This window comes from Nomascus leucogenys, chromosome 1a (assembly GCF_006542625.1).
Source record: "Nomascus leucogenys isolate Asia chromosome 1a, Asia_NLE_v1, whole genome shotgun sequence".
NCBI lineage: Eukaryota > Metazoa > Chordata > Mammalia > Primates > Hylobatidae > Nomascus > Nomascus leucogenys.
This window is the reverse complement of record NC_044381.1, coordinates 91,886,220-91,901,760: the sequence shown is the minus strand read 5'-3', so window position 1 is coordinate 91,901,760 and position 15,541 is coordinate 91,886,220. Positions and strand designations below refer to the sequence as shown.

The 15,541-nt window shown below is 36.6% G+C and overlaps 1 protein-coding gene across 4 annotated transcripts in view; it reads right to left on the bottom strand.

The window, feature by feature from the left end:
• The window catches only part of AKAP6 (A-kinase anchoring protein 6), a 500,428-nt gene that overhangs the window by 81,099 nt on the left and 403,788 nt on the right, over nucleotides 1–15,541 (bottom strand). The window lies entirely within an intron of this gene.

The window sequence follows — 15,541 nt, the reverse complement described above, 5'->3', positions numbered from 1 at the left end:
TAATAAAATTGAAGAAAATCTACAATTTCCCTTTGGTTTTTGTCTCAGACTTAAATATCTGTACAGGGAGCCATTTATATAATATTTCAAAGAGGATCTATCTCAACACCCAGTGTTAGAAAACAAAAACTCCTTAAAAATGGACAGAAAAATCAACACACATCAACAGACACTGTAGTTCAAATGAGGGCCCAATTTGAAGATTCAGAACAATACTGAAATAAGTTAATACCAAAGAAGAGAAAACAATTCATGTCTTGAAAATACGCACAAGGATATTGCATTCATGGCACTGAGGTAAGCAGGCACTTTCGAAGACAGAACAATTTAAGATCAGTAAAGATTGTATAAAAATGAAAAGAACATCTGTTGAATTAAAAATTGCAATGAAAACAATGAATTACAAAATTAGGTTCTGCAGAAACAGAAAACAAGCTTGAGAATTCTACCAGAAGTCCCTAGATGAAGAAATAAAAATAGATTTTTTTAAGTGAAGGCAAGATCTGGGAGATTCAATATGCACAGAGCAGGACTTCCAAAAAGACGAAACTAAGTGTATAGAGAAATTATGATAATCAAATAGCAGGTAAAACTTACCTGATCTAAAGCAGGATTTTCAAAATCAATTAGGACTTACCATGTTCCCAGCAAAAAAAAAAAAAAAAAAAGTGAAAAGAGATACCTAGTCCTATATAAATGAAATTAAAACAAAAGCTACAACTCACACGTAAAAGAGAAGCATATCTTCTCTTTAATGACTATAAATTCCAAAAGAATCATCAGCAATTTTGATGACAAAAGATTACACTGCCCTTAGAAAAATTTTATATTCAGCCAAGCTATTGTTTATATGTGAGGTAAAAGTAAAATACATTTTCTGACACACAAGAGTTTGGAAAAAATACTAGGAATGGACTTTTCCTGTGAAAATTATTCGAAGATGATCCAATAGCCAGTACTAAAAATAAATTTTTAATGGAAAGTTGTGATATGAAAAAAACTGAAGTTCAGCAATGAAAATAATATAAATAATTAATTCTGAATTACTCTTATTTTTATTCATTAAATAAAATTATTTAGCAACCCAGTCCTGCTATCTTGCCCAGGCTAGAGTGCAGTATAAAGAATGAACAGGCTGGGTGCGGTGGCTCACGACTGTAATCCCAGCACTTTGAGAGGCCAAGGCGGGTGGATCACGAGGTCAGGAGATGGAGACCATCCTGGCAAACATGGTGAAACCCCATCTCTACTAAAAATACAAAAAAATTAGCCAGGCGTGGTGGCAGGTGCCTGCAGTCCCAGATACTTGGGAGGCTGAGGCAGGAGAATGGCATGAACCTGGGCTTGCAGAGCCGAGATCACATCACTGCGCTTCAGCCTGGGCAACAGAGTGAGACTCCGTCTGAAAAAAAAAAAATTAACAAAATTAATTTAGTGACCCAGTCCTGCTCTCTTGACCAGGCTACAGTGCACAATTGCAGCTCACTGTACCCTTGAACCCCTGGGGTGAAGCAATCTTCTCACCTCAGTCTCCTAAGTATCTAAGACTATAGGCACCCACCACCACACTCAGATAATTGAGCACAATCCTTTTTGTTTTGTAGAGATGGGATCTTACTATGTTGCCCAGGCTGATCTCAAACTCCTGATGTCAAGTGATCCTCCTGTTTTGGTCTCTGAAAGTGCTATGATTACAAGAATGAGCCTCCAAGCTAGGCCTGAATTACTTTTAATACAATGCAAATGTCAAAAGAAATACTTGAAGGTATGAAAAATGACATAATTATATTAGTAAAATAATAACACCTAAAAATTAAATCTAAGATTATATAATATCAACAAAAATAGGGAAATAGGGTGGAGGACACAGAAAAAAAAAAGCTCATTTTTAAATTTTAAAAGTGGCATCTGATTCAATCTTGGCACTGTAAATAAAGAAAATATGAATTTAAAAAAATCCTTCCAATTCACTGCAGTGGAAATAAAGAAAACAACATTCCACATAGCAAAATATTTAAACTAGCCCATAATATAAGCTTCGTGGTATTGCTAAAACCCAGCCCAGTGCCTAAATGAAAGAACGTCATAAGATGAAAAAAGATCAGTAATCTTAAGCAAGGGAATAAATATGAATGGGCTTAATATTCTTATTAGAAGATAGAAACTGTCAGATTTGGGTAGAATGCAATTTGTAAGAAACTTGCCTAAAATAATACAATGTGGAAAACTGATATCAAAAGGACAGGCAAGGATATACTGAGCCTCTATATATATTGTGAAGAACTTCAAGTTACCTAAGAGATGAGAAAAGAAGAGGCTAGGCCTGTGATTGTAGGGTTTCTGGTTAGTCCTTCCAGATTCAAATCCTCCATCTCTTCAACTTGGTCATTAATTTTAACTGAGAATGTTCTGTCTTACATATCTTACAGATCTGTACGTTTGCTTGCCATCAACGCACTAGCAGTTTATTAGTGTATTTCTTTTCACTTTAAAAATGACTCAATCAAACAAGTCTCTGTTAATTTACAAGCCAGTAAAAACATATTCATGTTATCAGTACAGCTATCCAGGCTGAAATTCATAACTGGGAATACTTTTTACTTTCCTCTTTAGGCCAGTGTCTGTATTGAATATTATAATGCTAGAAAGAAAATGGGTACAAAGGGAAAGATTGCTACTGTGGTGCTAAAGGCAATAACATTGCAATTTTGGTTCAAAAGATGCTTCTTTCCTTTTGCAGTATCATTTTCAATGAGGGAAATATAAATCCTGGTATACAGAATTGGCTATTGGCTAATCTACTTAAAATTTTGTGCCGAGCTGAAAGTGTCGTTTAAAGAAATTAAATGACATCTATAATTGAAAAATTTACCAATGGAAAAAGATAGCTCTTACAGAATCACAAGAATGCTAGAGTTGAAGGGAATCTTTTCAATCAAAAAAACCTAAATTTATAAATAATCTCAGGCAAAGAAAAATTACTTCCTGAGATTACACAGCTGAAAGTCCTAGGTCATAGGGTTGCCAATTAACAGAAACTAGTGATGATACTCAATAAATACTATTAATTGGTCAATTATAAAAGAATCATGTTGTAGTAAAAGTTACAGAAGATGACTGGCAATTCAATATGGACATTAAAATATAAATTTTGTTTCTCTCCTTAAATGAAGGTCTAATCGTGTGTGTTTATGTGTGTGTGTACACTCGTGTGTGCACACACAATGCAATAATTTTGGAGAAACAAGAGGTAAAAGGAGGGTTTACAAAAGAAGGTCCTGGAGACAGAAGTTGGAGTAGAAAATGGACTCTAAGTAACTGGTGTGTCGCCTTGCTCAAAACAGGAAAAGTAGCCTGAATGTGAAGACCCACTCTTAATAATCTGGGACTTAGTTTTTATCACCCCAAAAGAGCTCTTCCTTCCCAGGTCAAAGGGCAAACTTGGGAGGTACACTGACTATCTCATTTTTTCCTAGTCTTGGGAGGGAAAAAAGTTCTCTTATGGTTTTATCTAGATAGTAAGTAGGTCAGTGATCCAATTAATAGATAATTCAGTTCCTAGAGATCATACAACTCACCAAAGTAGGTGAAACCCCAAGGAATTTGCTTTATCTATTTACTATAACCCTGCTTTATTAAATATAAATGCTTTTTTGAAAGTACAGTTTCATGCTTTAGAATTCTAATGCTGACTGCTAAAATATATTGAGCTCTTAGTAGGCGGGCCCTATTTGAAGCAGTCTTCATTTATATATTATCTCCTTTAACACTCACAACCACTTCTTAAGGTAAGTAATATCATTATCCCTGTTTGTAAGATAAGAAACCTGGAGCTTTCAGGAAGATCATCCGTCAGAAAGAGGTAGAGCCAGGACCAACCCAAGCAACTTGAATCCACACTTAAGCCTCTAAACTATGATGGATCAGATTCACTGCTCCCATCCTATACTTACTTGAGTGGAGAGCATTGAGATACCTTTGCAATTATGTTCTTCCAGTTTTTTCCTTATTTGAATTTACTAACAAAGAAAGTTACACTTAAGTAATTTAAGAGATCAGTTAAGAGTAGAAACATTCATTCTCTGGTTTCAGAGGCCAAATGCTGTTCTGTCTGATTTTCAAGACAATAAGTAAAGATGGGTGAGATCTCTCTTTCCTCTTTCTAGGTTAGCATGACAGCCCTTGACTTCCATGAATCTGGTCTGTCTGACAGCAGCAATACAAACACCACATAGAAAAAGAGTACACAGCTGTATCTCTGCCTTCTCAAATCAAGGGCAGAACTCTCTACTTCATAGGAATCATTCAGCATCTTCTTCTAGCAAAATACGTAATCAGAAAGAATTGGGCTGCTATTCCATTTTCTTTTACTCTAGAAAACTGCACTGGGACTGCCTGTAAAAATGTTCTGTGGGGTCTTCCCACTACCCTCAGACAGTAGTGTGAATAACATTTATTTATAATAAATCTATCTTTGAATTTCAACCTTAACCCAGCCAATTTTTCTTATAAGGCAGTTCTGAACTGTTTCCAATTATTTAAAATTATTTCCAAAGAAGTGTTAGGTGACGGGGTTTTAATATGTGGCGGGAAAAAACCTAATAAAAGACTGTTGATGAATATACGTGGTTTTCTTTTGATGGATATACATGGTTAATATAATAGTTTTTTTTTAAATGTATCTATGATATGTAGAAAGGATTAAGTCCTGTTTGATGTCTGTTGAATTTGAAAGTGTTTTTTATGCTTTTGTTATGGTTAGACTGAGTTACTGTAATTCTTTGTTTGCAACTTTGCCAACAGCATCATTACTAAGTTTGTAATGGCTCGAAGTTAGAGCAGCAGGGATGATCCAGGCACCTGTAGGAATCATGGCTACTTTTCTTATATATCAAAACTGCTAAAACATTGTATCCTGTCTTTCAACCTCATCTCCTTTAAATGTGGTTTTGGGGTCACAGGAAATGAGATTACTTATGGTACCATTTGAAATTGGTTATAGTGGACATGAGAAATTCCCCCTAAAAGACTTGATAAAATTGGTCTTATTTTTATTGCTGAAAATTATGCACTGCGGTTTTAGGAAACATTTCTTAAAGCATATGAACTGCTTAGCTCTTTTCTTCCTTTATTCTGTAAAAGTACATTAGTGACATTCCTTTTCAGAGTAATTACTTGTCAATGGTGCACATTTTATTGTTAATTTGAAATCCTTTTAAAGGCCCTATTCTATAAATTTTAATTTCCAAGATTTAAAATGTTGACTCCCTGACTTCCTTCAGCTGGCTGTCAAGTATTCAGAATGGAATAAGGAAAAAAAGTGTAAACTATGTGCTTTTCTCTTTCATGTAATAGACCTTTGACCTAGGGACTTTGAGTCTACCTAGGGGCAGATTCTGAAACAGTTTCTAGGTGTGACTATTGGCTCTATCACTTACTAACTTTATGACCTTGAGTAAGTTACTTCAATTTTCCCCACCTCAGTTTTCTCATCCATAATAGCGGATGGGGCAGAGCAAGATACCAGAATAAAAGGCTCCCTAATCGTTCCCCTTGCACCCCTTGACAAGTACACCAATTTAACAATGATCCACTCTGACTGTCTTGCATCTTAGATACCAGCTCAACTACAGCAGGATAGGGCAGCAGTCAAAATTTTAAAGCCCCCGTTCCAGGTCCTAGCTCCCAGATGACATCTCTAGACATAACCCTAGGCCAGAAGGAAACCCACTACCTTGAAAGGAAGGTCCCAGTCCTGGCAGCGTTAATCACATGCTAACTGTAGACCCTTTGAGCCCTGAAAAACCAGCAGTAATACCCAGGTACTATGTAGAGGGCCTTGGATGAGTCTCTGAGACTTGCAGCTTCAGGTGAGACTTAGCAGATTTCCAGGTGTGGTGGCTACAGGGCAAAACTCCTTCTGCTTGAGGGAAGAGTAAAAGGACTTAGTCTCACATCTTCGATACCAGCTTGGCTACAGAGGGGTAGAGTACCAAGTGGGCTCTTGGGGTCCCCAATTCCAGGACTTGACTCTTAGGTGGCATTTCTGGACTTGCTCTGGGCCAGAGGGGAGCCCATTTCCCTGAATGGTGAGTCCCAGGCCAGGTAGCATTCACCATAAGCTGACATAAGAGCCCTTGAATCTTAAGAGAACATCAGTGGTAGTCTGGCAGTACTCTCCATGGTCTGTGGTGGTGGCCCTGGGGTGAAGCTCCCCTGGTTTTGGAAAAGGGATGGAAGAATGGGAAGAACTGCATCTTGTGATTTGAGTGCCAGTGCAGCCACAGTAAAACAGAACACCTGGTAGACTTCTAAGGTTTTCAACTCTAGTCCCTGATTCCTGGAAGGCACCTCCTGGACCCAACCGGGGCCTGGGAGAACTTGCCTCCCTGAAGGGAAGCACACAGGTAGAGCTGGCTTTGCCACCTGCTGACTGCAGAGCTCCAGGGCCTTGAGCGAATACAGGCAGTAGCCAGGGAGTGTTTGCAGCAGGCCTTGGGTGGGACCCAGTGCTGTGCTGGCTTCAGGTCTGAACCAGCACAGTCATAGTGGTGGTGGCCATAGGGATGCTTGTGTCTCCACCCCCAGCTTTAGGTGGCTCATAACAGAGAGAGAGAGAGACAGACAGACAGAGAAAGAGAGAGAGAGAGACAGACAGAGAGAGAGAGAGAGAGAAAATGAATGAATATTTGTTTGGCAGAAAGTAAGGGAAAAAAACAAGAGTCTCTGCCTGGCAATCCAGAGAATTATCCTAGACGTTGTCCAAGACCATCAAGCCAGTACCTCTTTGAGTCTGCAAGAACTACAGCATTACTGGGTTTAGGGTGCTCCCTAAAGCAGATACAGCATAGATCACAACACCCTAGTCGTTTCAAATATCTGGAAAGCCTTCCCAAGAAGAGCAGGTACAAACAAGCCCAGACAGTAAAGACTACAATAAATACCTAACTCTTCAATGCCCAGATACCGAAGAACATCTCCTAGAATCAGCACCATCCAGGAAAACATGACCTCACCAAATGAACTAAATAAGGCACAAGGGACCAGTCCAGGAGAAACAGAGATATGTGACCTTTCAGACAAATAATTCAAAATTGTTGTGTTGCAAAAACTCAAAGAATTCAAGATAACACAGAGAAGGAATTCAGAATTCTACCAGATAAAGATTAAAATAATTAAAAAGAATCAAGCAGAAATTCTGGATCTGAAAAAATGCAATTGGCATACTGAAGAATGCATCAGTCTTTTAATAGCAGAATTTGTCAAGCAGAAGAATTAGTGAGCTTGAAGACAGACTATTTGAAAATATACAGTCAGAGGAGACAACAGAAAAAAGAATAAAAACAATGAAGTAGGCCTACAAGATCCAGAAAATTGCCTCAGAAGGGCCAATCTAAGAGTTATTGGCCTTAAAGAGGAGGTAGAGAGGAATAGAAAGTTCATTCAAAGGGATAATAAAAACAGAGAACTTCCCAAACCCAAAGAAAGATATCAATAAGTACAAGAATATTACACCAAGGACCGGGCGCAGTGGCTCACGCCTGTAATCCCAGTACTTTGGGAGGCCAAGGCGGGTGGATCACGAGGTCAGGAGATTGAGACCATCCTGGCTAGGGCAGTGAAACCCTATCTCTACCAAAAAGAATTGGCCAGGTGTGGTGGCGGGCGCCTGTAGTCCCAGCTACTCATGAAGCTGAGGCAGGACAATGGCGTGAACCCAGGAGGTGGAGTTTGCAGTGAGCCGAGATTGTGCCACTGCACTCTAGCCTGGGTGACAGAGCGAGACTCCATCTCAAAAAAAATAAAATAAAATAAAATTTTAAAAACCCAGAACATAACAACAAGCAGATTTAACCCAAAGAAGGCCACCTCAAGGCATTTAATGAACTCCCAAAGGTCAAGGATAAAGAAATGATCCTAAAAGTGGCAAGAGAAAAGAAGCAAATAACATACAATGGAGCTCTAATATGGCGGGCAGCAGACTTTTCAGTGGAAACCTTACAGGCCAGGAGAAAGTGACATGACATATTTAAAGTGCTGAAGGAAAAAAACTTTTTACCCTAGAATAGTATAACTGGCAAAAAAAATATCTTTCAAACATGAGGTAGAAATAGAGACTTTCCCAAACAAACAAAAGCTGAGGGATTTCATCAACACCAGACCTGTCCTACAAGAAATCCTAAGGGGAATACTTCAGTTAGAAAGAAAAGGACGTTAGTGAGCAACAAGTAATCACCTGAAGGTATAAAACTCACTGGCTACAGTAATTACACATAGAAACAATACTTTAACAATGCAACCGTGGTGTGTAAACTACTCTTATCCTAATAGAAAGACTAAATGATGAACCAATAAAAAATAATAACAACTTTTCAAGACACAGACAGTACAATAAAATATAAACAGAAACAACAAAAAGCTAAAAAGCAGGGGGAAGAAGTTAAGGTATAGAGTTTTCATTAGTTTTCTTTTTGCTTGTTTGTTGGTTTATGCAAACAGTATTGTTCTTATCAGCTTAAAATAATGGGTCATAAGGTAGTATTTCCAAGCCTCATGGTAACCTCAAACCAAAAAACATACAAATGGATACACAAACAATGAAAAGCAAGAAACTAAATCATATCATCAGAGAAAAACACCTTTACTAAAGGAAGACAGGAAGGAAAGACGAGGAAGAGAAGACCACAAAACAATGAGGAAACAAATAACAAAATAGCAGGAGTAAGTCCTAACTTATCAATAATAATGCTGAATGTAACAGACTAAATTCTCCAATAAAAAGACACAGAGTAGCTGAAGGGATGAAAAAATAAAACCCATTGACCTGTTGCCTACAAGAAATACACTGTGACTATAAAGATACACATAGACTGAAAGTATAGGGATAGAAAAAGATATTCCATGCCAATGGAAACCAAAAAAAGAGGAGTAGCGGCTATGTGTATATCAGACAAAATAGATTTCAAGGCAAAAATTATAAGAAGAGACCAAGAAGGTCACTATATAATGATAAATGGGTCAATTCAGCAAGATGATACAATTTAAAAGATGTATGCACTCAATACTAGAGTACCCAGATCAATAAAGCAAATATTATTAGAGCTAAAGAGAGACATAGGCCCCAATACAGTAATAGCTGGAGACTTCAACACACCCACTTTCAGCACCAGACAGATTTTCTAGACATAAAATCAAGAAAAAAACGTCAGATTTAGCCCGCACTATAGACCAAATGGATCTAATATATATTTTCAGAACATTTCATCCAAGAGCTGCAAAATACACATTTTTTTCCTCAACACATGGATCATTCTCAAGGATAGACCATATGTTGGATCACAAAACGAGTCTTAAAACATTCCAAAAAAAGTAAATAATATCAAGCATCTTCTCTGACCATAATGGAATAAAACTAGAAATCAATAACAAGAAAAATTTTGGAAACTATACAAACACAAGGAAATTAAACAATATGCTCCTGAATGACCAATGGGTCAATAAAGAAATTAAGAAGGAAATTGAAAAGTTTCTTGAAACAAATGATAATGGAAATACAACACACCAAAACCTATGGGATACAGTAAAAGCAGTACTAAGAGGGAATTTTGTAGTTATAAGTGCCTACGTCAAAAAAAGAGGAAAAACTTCAAATAAACAATATAACAAAGCATCTTAAAGAACTAGAAAAGCATGAGCAAACCAAACCCAAAATTAGTAGAAGAAAAGAAATAATGACGATCAGAGCAGAAATAAAAGAAATTGAAATGAAGAAAAAAATACAAAAGATCAAGGAAATAAAAAGTCATTTTTTTAAGTTCAACAAAATGGAAAACCTTTAGGCAGACTAAGAAAAAGAGAGAAGATCCAAATAAATAAAATCACAAATGAAAAAGGAAACATTATAAGTGATACTTCAGAAATTCAAAGGATCATTAGTGGCTACTATGAGCAACTATATGCCAATAAATTGGAGAACCTAGAAGAAATGAACAAATTCCTAGACACATACAACCTACCAAGATTGAACCAGGAAGAAATCCAAAACCTGAAGAGACCAATAACAAGTAATGAGATCGAAGCCATAATAAAAAGTCCCCCAGTAAAGAAAAGCCAGGGACCCGATGGGTTCACCACTGAATGCTACCAAACATTTAAAGGAAAAATAATACCAATCCTACTCAAATTATTCCAAAAAATAGAGGAGGGCATACTTCCAAACTCATTCTATGAGACCAGTATTATCCTGATACTGAAACCAGACAGAGACACATTAAAAAAAAAAAAAAAAAACCTACAGGCTACTATCTCTGATGAATACTGATGCAAAAACCCTCAACAAAATACTAGCAAACCAAATTCATTAAATACATTAAAAAGATCATTCATCACGACCAAGGGGAATTTATCTGAAGGATGCAAGAATGGTTCAACATATGCAAATCAATCAATGTGATCCATCATATCAACAGAATGAAAGATAAAAACCATATGATCCTTTAAATTGATGCTGAACAAGCACTGGATAGAATTCAACATCCCTACATGGTAAAAACCCTAAAAAAAACGGGGATAGATGGAACATATCTCAACATAATAAAAGCTATATACGACAGAGCCACAGATAGTATCACACTGAATGAGAGAAAACTGAAAACCTTTCCTCCAAGATTTGGAACATGACAAGAATGTCCACTTTCACTGTCACCAACATAGTTCTGGAAGTCCTAGCTAGAGCGATCAGACAAGAGAAAGAAATAAAGGCATCCAAATTAGAAAAGAAGAGGTCAAATTATCTGCATTTGCAGATATTATCTTACATTTGAAAAAACCTAGACTCCTAAAAAACCTATTCAAACTGATAAATTCAGTAAAGTTGCAGGATACAAAATCAACATAACAAAATCAGTAGCATTTCTATATGTCAACAGTGAACAATCTGAAAAAGAGATTAATAAAAGTGATACCATTTACAATAGCCTCAAATAAAATTAAATACCAGGAATTAACCAAAGAACTGAAAAATCTCTATAATTAAAATAACAAAACACTGATGAAAGAAATTGAAGAGAACACATCCAAAAAAAAAAAGAAAAAAAGGAAATATATTCCATTTTCATGGATTGGAAGAATCAATATTATTAAAACATCCATACTATCCAAAGCAATCTACAAATTCAATACAATCTCTATCAAAATACCAATGACATTCTTCACAGAAATGGAAAAAACAATTCTAAAATGTATATGGAACCACAAAAGACTCAGAATAGCTAAAGCTATTCTGAGCAAAAAGAATAAAACTGTATACCTGACTTCAAATTATACTACAGAATTAGTAGTTAACCAAATAGCATGGTACCAGCCTAAAAATAGACACATAGATGAATGGAACAGAATAAAGAACCCAAAAATGAATTCACACACCTACAGTGAACTCATTTTCAACAAACTTGCCAAGAACATACACTGTGGAAGAGACAGTCTCTTCAATAAATGGTGCTGGGAAAACTGGATCTCTATACGCAGAAGACGAAACTAGATCCCTACCTCTCACCATATACAAAAATCAAATAAAAATGGATTAAGGACTGCAATCTAAGACCTCAAACTATGAAACTAATACAAGAAAACATTGGGGGAAATCTCTAGGGCAGTGATCTGGAAAAACATTTCTAGGGTAATACCTCATAAGCACAAGCAACCTCAGCAAAAACGGACAAATGAGATCACATCAAGATAAAAAGCTACTTGCACAGCAAAGGAAATAAACAACAAGACGAAGACACAACCCCCAGAATGGGAGAAAATATTTGCAAACTACCCATCTGACAAGGAATTAATAACCAGAATATACAAGGAGCTCAAACAACTGTATAGGGAAAAAATCTAATAATATGATCAAAAAATGGGCAAAAGGTTTGAATAGCCATTTCTCAAAAGATGACATACAAATGGCAAACAGGTATATGAAAAGGGACTCAACATCATTGAGCATCAGAGAAACGAAAATTAAATCTACAATGAGATACCATCTCACTCCAGTTAAAATGGCTTTTATCCAAAAGATAGGCAATAATAAATGCTGGCGAGGATGTGGAGAAAAGGGTACTTTTGTTCACTGTTGGTGGGAACGTAAATTAGGACAACCACTATGGGGAACAGTTTGGAGGTTCTCCAAAAAACTAAAAATAGAGTTACCATATGATCCAACAATCCCACCGCTAGGTATATATCCAAAAGAAAGGAAATCAGTATATTGCAGAAATTTCTGCACTCTCATATTTGTTGCAGCACTATTCACAATAGCCAAGATTTGGAAGCCCAACCTAAGTATCCATCAACAGATGAATGGATAAAGAAAATGTGGTACATATACATAATGGAATATTACTCAGCTATAAAAAAGAACGAGATCGTGTCATTTACAACGACATGGATTGAACCAGAGATCATTCTGTTAAGTGAAATAAGCCAGGAACAGAAAAACAAACATTGCATGTTCTCACTTATTTGTGGCCTCTAAAAATTAAAACAATTGAACTCACGCATACAGAGAGTAGGGGGGATGGTTACCAGAGGCTGGAAAGGGTACTAGGGGCAAACGGGATGGTTAATGGGTACAGAGAAAAAAATAGAATGAATGAATAAGACCTAATATTTGATAGCACAACGGGGGACTGCAGTCAATAGTAACTTAATTGTACATTTTTAAATAACTAAAAAAGTATAATTGGATTGTTTGTAACATAAAGGGCAAATACTTGAGGGGATGGATACCCCATTCTCCATGATGTGATTAGTACTCATGGCATGTCTGTAACAAAAAAATCTCATGTGCTCCAGAAACATATACACCTACTATGGACCCACAAATTTTAAAAATTTTAAAAATAAAAATAAAATATAAATAGGAGATCATACTATAATATGTCTCAGAATGGTGATGAGGAATAAGTAAGTGAACTCAGGTAAAACATTTAGAAAGTGTGCCTCATACGTATTAGTTGTGGTTGTTAACAATTATTAAAATAACTTTTTGTCCCCCTAATGCAATTGTAGCATGGTCTCCTTTCTTTAAAGATGACACAGACTGTATCTATTCCCATGCTTAGAATAATTTTTGTAATCTAGAGCAGGGTCAGGAAACTATGGCCTCTAGGTCAAATCAAGCCCACTGCCCTACTTTTGTAAGTAGTTTTGTAAATTAGTTTTATTGAACACAGCCATATTTACTCATTTACATATTGTCTGTGGCTGCTTTTGCACTATGATGGCAGAGCTGAGTAATTCGTACAGAGATTATATTATTATCTGGCTTTTACAGAAAATGTTTGTCAGCCCCTGATTTAGAGTAAAACAAAGTTTCAAAGTTTATTTGAAAAGTCAGTGAATGACAGGATGGGAATTTGTACTCAAAGACAATCGTTTTTCCTCTGTCTCTGCTGCTGGTTGCTATGGGGATTCAAACGAGTCACATTACCTTTCCACAACTCAAATTCTTCATTCATAAAAATAAATACCCACACATATAAGAAGGTAATCATAATTTTCTGACTTATATAATTAGTGTATATTTTAAGTATAACAATATGCATAAAAGTGCTTGGTCAAATTTAAATTATTAAAGCAGATTTGGGTCATTAATCATCAACAAGGTTATTAAATCTAATCCACCACTCATTCACCTTCTTGATGACAAATTCTTGTAACAGGTCTAAACTTGCTCCTCCTCGACTGCTTTTGGGACCAGGACAGTGCTGTGGCCTTCTTTAGCTGGTAATGAATAATATCTTCCCATTTTGACTCTTTAGAATAATGAATTTGGTGATGGGATACAAGGAACATATGATTAAGTAATTATTTTCTTTTCTCTCTGAAGGGTCATCATTTAAAAGTAGTGCTTTCCAGCCAATGGCATTGAAGCTGCACACACACAGCTCAAAGGGGCCCTTCGCCAGCTGCCCTCATTAAATCCCTGACATGCTCTCCTGAATTTTGTTGTCAGAGTGTGTTCATTCCTTGATAATTCTGCATTCCTATCCCAGGGCTCTTAGGACCACACCTTCATGTTTCTTCCCTCTTGCTGAGTTTGGACTCTTTCTTTGTTGGGTAGAATTTTCTTCTGTGTCTAATCCCATATTTCTCATACGTATTGCTTAAAGAAAAGGAAAATGTTCCATAACTGGTTTGTCCTTTTTTCTGAAAACTGAAGATCCTGAGTCCCTGTCTCATCCCAGACCAATCTATTAGAAGGAAACACAGTTCTGTCTACAAAGATATGGGTTTTCCTTTTCATATGCAGCACCTTCCCTTCCATTCTCCTGGAGTGTACATTGTAGTTTATCTATCGTTACTCTTAGTGTCATATAAAGGACTTCAGTTCTGTTAAAAGGCTGAGGATTTATAGGATAAAGAATCATAAAGCTAAACCCTGTAGATAAAGCCTGTCCTCTTCTGTGTGACCAGTCATGGCAGGAGACCTTTAGGAACCCATGAGAGGCAGAGCATGGCAGAGGGTTTCCCATATGTAAAAAGGTTCTTCAGTCACTCTCCTGTCTAAGCTGTTTTATCATGTAGAAAGGCAGAGTGTACCTGTTCTTTGGGTTTGTGGCAAGTAAAAAATTTTTACGCTGTACATGCTTATTACCAATTATAATTTTGACAGGTTACAAACATTATATTACGTTATTATTATATTACAAACATTTGCTTCCATTCTTCCAGTGAATGTGGTAATACACAGAACACTGGATTAATCACATACCAAACACTAAGAGTAAATAGCTCCAAATTATTTAAAATTCTGGCTGGGAAAGAGATTTATTCCAACAGTCATGAATAAAATTTTCTTTAAAAACAATAAAAAAGTGCCATTATGCTAGATCCCCCTAACTTATCTGATCCAACTCCTCAAGGTCAACTTTAGAAAGGAACTAGTTTCAAGTCATAAAGAAAAACATCAGGGCTCCATAATCTCAAAAAGTTTGAAAAGTTTCATTAAAAGATCTGAAGATTCCATCTCCCTGCAGTAGAGGTTAGGATGAGTGAAGTAGAGATAAAACAGCAAATCATCTGGGTATTAGATTTTAGACCATAAACCCATTTGCTTTGGCAAGACACTTTAACTTCCTCAATTAAGTGGCAGAAGAGGAGGTTTTCAATGAAAGCTAATTTACAGGTGTGCAATGCAGATAGTTTACTGGGAAGTATTGTGGTCTTGTCTTTGAGGGTGCCTCCACTAGGGTTATAGACGTGAGCAAGATGACTCTGCCTGTTTGGCAGAGAGAAGGTGAATCACATGTGACTAAATTTTCTGACAGATTACTGGATGATTGCAGGCAGGGGGGGATGAATAAAACCTGGTCCTACAATGCTTTGAGAAGAAATGGTTGCTGGTTCCAAAAAGTTCTTTCCTTCTTGGTTTTCCTTTTTCTCCTCTTTAAGATTTCTCACGATGAAGATTTATTGCCACCAAATTCAAATTCTGCAACCCCAAAGCCTCAGGCTGACACTAGCTAGAACCCAAATAATGACTGCATTT